Consider the following 6099-nt stretch of genomic DNA (forward strand, 5'->3'; position numbering starts at 1 on the left):
TCTTTTTGACGTCCATGGCTCCTTCCCAGCCCCACATGGCGCCAAACCCCCTTTATTACCCTAGGAACGCTGCAAGCATCCCTGCCCCTCCAGCTACCTAGAGCTCAAAACCAGGTCCAGGGCAAAATCGTGCTTACAAACAACTCCAGATGTGCACTTGGATCCAGGCTGTTCAGGTGCAGGTACCTTCCACCAGCACACAGCCCTCACGACTCTTCCAGTTACAATAGGCCTTTTTTTCCTATTGTCAGAGAGATGAGAGATCTACCAGACAGAGGTACAGAGACACTGCAACTGTTAATTAGTGAAAGCATTTATCACTAAATCTGGGACTGAAACGATAGGGATGGGTGGGTAGCAAATCTTCTGTGAGCCATAAAATTGCCATGAGAGAACTTCTCAGGAGAAAGAGCTGGAAGAAATCACAGTGTTTTTTAAGTATAATATGAACTCTTATCAGTGACTGTTTTGACACAATTTTAACCTCTGACTACAGAGGTTTACAACTTAAAAGACATCTGGCAACCGATGATTTTACAAGGTAGGCAATTTAAAAGACACCTGGTAACTGATGAGTTTTCAAAGCTAGAAGTCCATTGCATACATTCAAATGAGCTCAAAACCAGCACAGATGCATCTGGTTTCATGAATCAGAGCTCAGAAAAAAAAACCAACAAAACATTCTCTTTGCAACACTGCTGCTGCTGCTTCTGGTTATGCCAACAGCAAAGGTGAAGGCTAGTAAAAAGCACAGCAGATCTAATCTCTGAGGCTGGAGGATGTGCAGATGCCCACCTGGGTTGAGCAATCTGGAGCTGGTCTGCAGGGAACTTTCACCTGGTCTTCACCTGCATCCCAGCCCTCTGATGCCTCCTGCTTTCCCAGGGGAGATCCTGTATTTCTTATCACCATGTCAATGGTTTTGCCATGCAGCCACTGTGCAGTGGCCACTGGCTTGGCAAACCTGGGGCCGGTGCCTTGCTCACTGCTGAGAGGCCATCATCAACAGAAGCAGGCCCAGAACATCACAAAATGCCGGTTCTCTGCACTGTGTTAGTGCCTCTGCAGAACCAAGCGGAGGGAGCAAAGTTGCTTTCAGTTCTTGTTTAGTTTCAGCTAGATATGATAACACAAATGAGTTGCTGCTCATCCACCAGCACAGCCCCAAGCTGCTGTAGCCTCCCTCTTCCCCCACTTCAGATCAGATCTAATAAGCAATGGTGGTCCTGTGATATAGCAGGTCTGTTACTCGGTCCTCAATCCATCCTTCTTCTTAATGCCAGGCCAGTAGCCAGGGCCACCTTTCCTTATCCTGAATATCATCTTTCTTCACCATAGAACTATTTACATCTTTTCTGTACAAGAAAACAGGACAGATGCATCCCTGAGCCAAAAGATCCTCATTTGGCCCTGGATGTGTTGAAAGCATGGGTCACTCACCAGAGCTGGAGCACGGAAAATCCTGGTTGTGTAAGTAATAGGGAATCCCACCAAAAAGGCCAGGGAATTTTTCTATAGTTGGCCCTAGGAGAAAGCTTTCTCTCACAAAAGAAAAAGTATATATAAAAAAATCCATCCCTTGCAAGCCCATGAAGGCATGGCCATGTGCTATGGAAGCTAATGGGATTTTTATCTCCCCAGCAATGTCCCCCATCATAATTCACATGGCAGGAGCACACCATAAGAAGACCTCACTGCCTGCTTCCCCTCCTTTTTTTCCCCTTTGTTTTAAGCCATTAGATCCTTGGGGAAGGCAACAGCTCAACCTGTGGAAAGAGTTTTCCAAAGAGCTACTGAGCAGCCCCACACAGCACCAGAAGGTAAGTTTTCCACAGAAACCATGTTCTCCCCCTCACAGAAGCAAGCACTGGAAGGGAAAACCTGCCTTTGATGGTGTGGGGGAAAAGGTCTGTTCCCGTCTCAGCTGAGCAAGGTACAAATTTCCTCTTCCTCCCTATCCCTCCCAAAGGAGGTAAACTGTCCTCCTCTTTCTTTAGAATCAGCTGTCCTCAAACCTTTCATACTGACCAGAAGTTTTGCACGTCTCTCTTTATCCACCATGCTGCCCATGCTGATGGAGAGGCCACCAGAGATCTGCCATTTCCGAGAGCTGCTGTGCTGGGAGCACACTTAGTTACCAACGTAACCTCGGTCTTCCCTTCTTTAAAAGGAACAAATCTTCCAGCTAGAAAATCACATTTTCCTCTAACTGTCCATTCCATGACCTGACTGAAAACCTCACTGGACTAGAGAAACCATGGCTTGACTTCTGACCAAGGCTTGCCAGGACAATTACCTAAAGTCCTATTCACCGGGGTCCTATTATTTACCAGTCCCTAAATGCTTCTATTGCATTTGACGGGAATTCCCTCCAGCCACTGGGGAGACTCAGCCCTCTGTTTCTGAGCTGTCACTGGTCTCCAGGGTATGTGCTATCTGGAGTTTTTCCTGCAGCCAGGCTGGCTCTATTCCAGTGGCTGGGAATGAGCCATCCCCTCTCTTATCACTCACTGCCTTAAACAAGTTTGACCTTTTGATTGATTCGAACTTTGGACAGCATTAAAACACTTGTTCTAGCAGATGAGGTCAGTCACTCAGCTTTCTGCTTTGTGTAATGGGGCAGCTAATGCTACAGGGGTTTTAAATCATGGCACATTCCCAACCATGAGGACAGGGGGAAAAAAACCCAGCCCACCAAAGTTTGTCCCTTGACATGGGGCCAAGCCAGGCCTGAGCGTTGCACAGTTTATGCTTCAGCTCTTGCCTCGTGGTTACTTCTGGTCAAGTAGTCTTCTTAGAAGAAAAAGAAACTTTTCAAACCACCTAGGAAAAGTTCTTACCTCTCGATCTTCCTCTCCTCTCCCTTGTTCTCTCAGGGCCTCCCAAAGCCATCCCTGAACTGTGGACGATGCCTTTTGCAAAGGACGGTTGTGTCACTGCTGACCTTGAGCAAGGTTTTTAATAACTAACAATGACAAACAAAACCTCAGGACAAAGAGACTTTCCATGGTATTTAAAATAGACTTGGAAGGAAAGAGACTTTGTCTAAACAAATAAACATGATCCTCAAGCTGTCACAGGCCAAATTTGTAACATCAGGCTTTATGTTAGACTTGGGAAGAAAAAAACCCAACTGGAAATGGATTACAAGGAGCAAGCTGAAAGAAATGCAAAAACCAACCATGCAGAGAAAACCACACTGGAGGGAACCCACATCTTTTCATCATTGTAAAGGTATTTTTTTGTTAACATGAAGAGGAGTATATTTTATTATTAATGCTGGATGTTTTCTCTGCCATCTCTGCAGGATTCCATATGGACAAATAGAAGCTGTCAGCATCTTCATTGCTCTCAGTTTCATATAAAGGGGCTGGACGCACACAAATGGGCACTTCTTTGAGCCATGTGACAAACAGGAGTAAAGATGGGCTGGTTTTTCCCTCTTACAGAAGGATTCTCACGAGTTTAAAAGATCTGCTGATGTTTGCTCATATATAGTTATGACTGGAAAAATTGCAAAACAAACTATTATTTGTAGAAGGGAGATTTATATATAAACCTAAGCACTGAGAAATGGTGTTTCTTCAGTGGTCTCCATACTGTGTATGCAGTCAAAAGCCTCCTTCTTGTTGGTCATTGTGTCATTGCTGTAAGAGGTCATGGCTATGAATGTGGTGTCTCAGATTGCTGGGACATAAACCAAAGTGAAAGTACCTGGTTACAGTCATTTCTAAGGTTGGTGTGACCACCATGTAGGTAGATGGGTTGATGCTTCCTCTGTCAGGTGAAACTTTTTTTACTGGTCTGTAGATTGATATTTTTTAGGTGCAATGAATTCCAGTAAAAGTGCATGGAAATCCAGAATAAACACATCACAGCAGTCCAGTTCAGTACAGTCTTGTGGCTTATTTTCTATGGGAACATTTTGCTGCCATGGCTGTTTGGATTTCCATAACGTTGGAGAATTAAAAACCACTGGAGCATTAAAGAGGACCTCCTGGAAGCCCAGCATTCGCAGATCAACATCTTGAGCATCACCTACCTGGTGTCATCTTCAGCCAGCTTATTTCCAGCCAAAGGCTGGTGCCACAAGAGCAGCTTTCTGCGTCAACGGCAGCTTTGGGCAGCACTGCTCACTAACGAACGGGCATCACTGGGTGCTCCGTTCTCACATGGCCCTGCTGGGTGGAAGGAAGATGAGGGGCAGCCATCTCCACAACGGCGGAGCATCCTGCAAGAGGGGCTGCCCGGAGCCTCCCAAGGCCGTGGCTGGTCTGCAGCCAGCAGGGTGCACAGCTTGCAGAGGGGACACCCCTCTCTCCTGCAGTGACTCGGAGCACATGAAGCCGGTGCCGCTTTACTGCTCCCATGGGGCTGATCCAGGAAGTTCCAACACCAGCAAAACCTCCCCAGCTCATTGAGTAACACCATCAGTAAACTTCCAGTCCGCAAACCCTGCAAGGCTTTTCATGTAGTTACAAAACCACTTACAGCCAGTGCCAGAAGGCTTGTAAATCTTGGTTCACCCTTGCTGTTTCTTTAGAAGAGATCCACAGAGCCCCAGAGGTCTGCAACTGCCACACTCCATTATTTCCTGCCAGCTCTAGTAAAGAATCTGGTGTTACTTGCCCAAAATGTCATTTTTTTCAGGAGATTATGGCTAAATCTTGAGTCTGCCGGGTCTGACACTTGGGGTGCATCAGTGCTTGCCTACAGCAGACAGCAAGGGATGCAGTGCACTTCTGCCAGAGCTGTACCACAGCATGGTGCTGTCTGCACAAGGTATTCTGAAACTTTCAGGAAGACCAGAGCCCTGCAATACTGACTGTGTTTGAATACAAAGGGAGGGAGGAAGGCAGGAGAGCAAGAACACCGCCCTGAAGGCTCATCATTCAACATACACACACACAAATCCACAGGGGCCACTTGTAGGTCCCTGAACATCTGCCGGCAGGGAGAGGAGATAACAATACATATTTGTTTTCATTTTTTCTTCCTAAAACCAAGCACACAAATGTGACTGCCTATAAATTTTACGGAGCCACATTCTGTCCTTTGGATCATCTCCCCATGTCATATTTGGAAAGTCAAATAAAGCTAGTATCTTGTAAAATATTAATTACAGTAAGCATCGTACTGGGTCCCATGAATCATTTTACGTGCGTTCAATATTTGCAAGTGTCACCATGGTGAGGAGTTTCACCTAGTTACAGTGCATTGGTTATAAAGACTCGTGAGCAACTGCTCAGCTATTGCTACTAGCTTCCCAAACTATAAACTTGTCAGCTGGACTATGACAGCTCAGAGACCACAGAATATGCTTTACAAGTCAAAATTGCTATTCGAATTTAATCTATGGCTTATGTCAGTTGTAAAAGGTTACAAATACAAAAATATCTACAATAGGAAAGTATTATCTGATAAATATGTACGTTGACCAAGATAAAACAGAAGTGAAGATAGGGCCTTTCACAGAAACCCGAACCAATAAATTAATGGGCAAGTCATTAGGATATAATATGAAGAGTGAAAACTTTAGCGATCACAAGAGCAGGGAAAGCAAGCTCCCTAGCATGCCCTCCCAAGAGATTCTGTGCACCCCAGTTTCAAGGCATATCTCTAGATCACTAGAGAAAGGGTCTTGCAGATTACCTGTTTTGGAAAGAGATTTGCAGAATGTGCTCCTACATTCACAGAGATCTGTGGCCATATACAATTCCAATGTCCTATGTAAAAGCAGTGTCTCCTGTCTAGCAAAAATAGCACTAGTCGTACTTTTAGCAAATTTGGATCAAAGTACAAGATACTAACTTTGTTTAACTTTCCAAATGTGAATAATGGGGGGATGATCCGTTTACCATGCAAGGACTGCCACCTGGTAGACAAGGCATTTTGTATGAAGTATCTCATGTGGCCATTTAGACTCTTATCTGAGTTTTTCTATATTAAATCAGTCACAAAAAGAACAATTGAACATTGTTGAGCACAACATCTGGATCAGACTCTGAGAAAGACAGAGGTTGGCTTCTCCACGGCTTGTGTTGTGAGGAGGTTTTCGGTACTCTCCCAAGCTCTGTTGGGGCTGCAGTAATGAGATCA

The sequence above is a fragment of the Pezoporus flaviventris genome, unplaced genomic scaffold (genome assembly GCF_033815535.1).
Source record: "Pezoporus flaviventris isolate CSIRO_AGI_PZ_B2104156 unplaced genomic scaffold, CSIRO_AGI_Pfla_v1 ptg000213l, whole genome shotgun sequence".
Classification (NCBI taxonomy): Eukaryota; Metazoa; Chordata; class Aves; order Psittaciformes; family Psittacidae; genus Pezoporus; species Pezoporus flaviventris.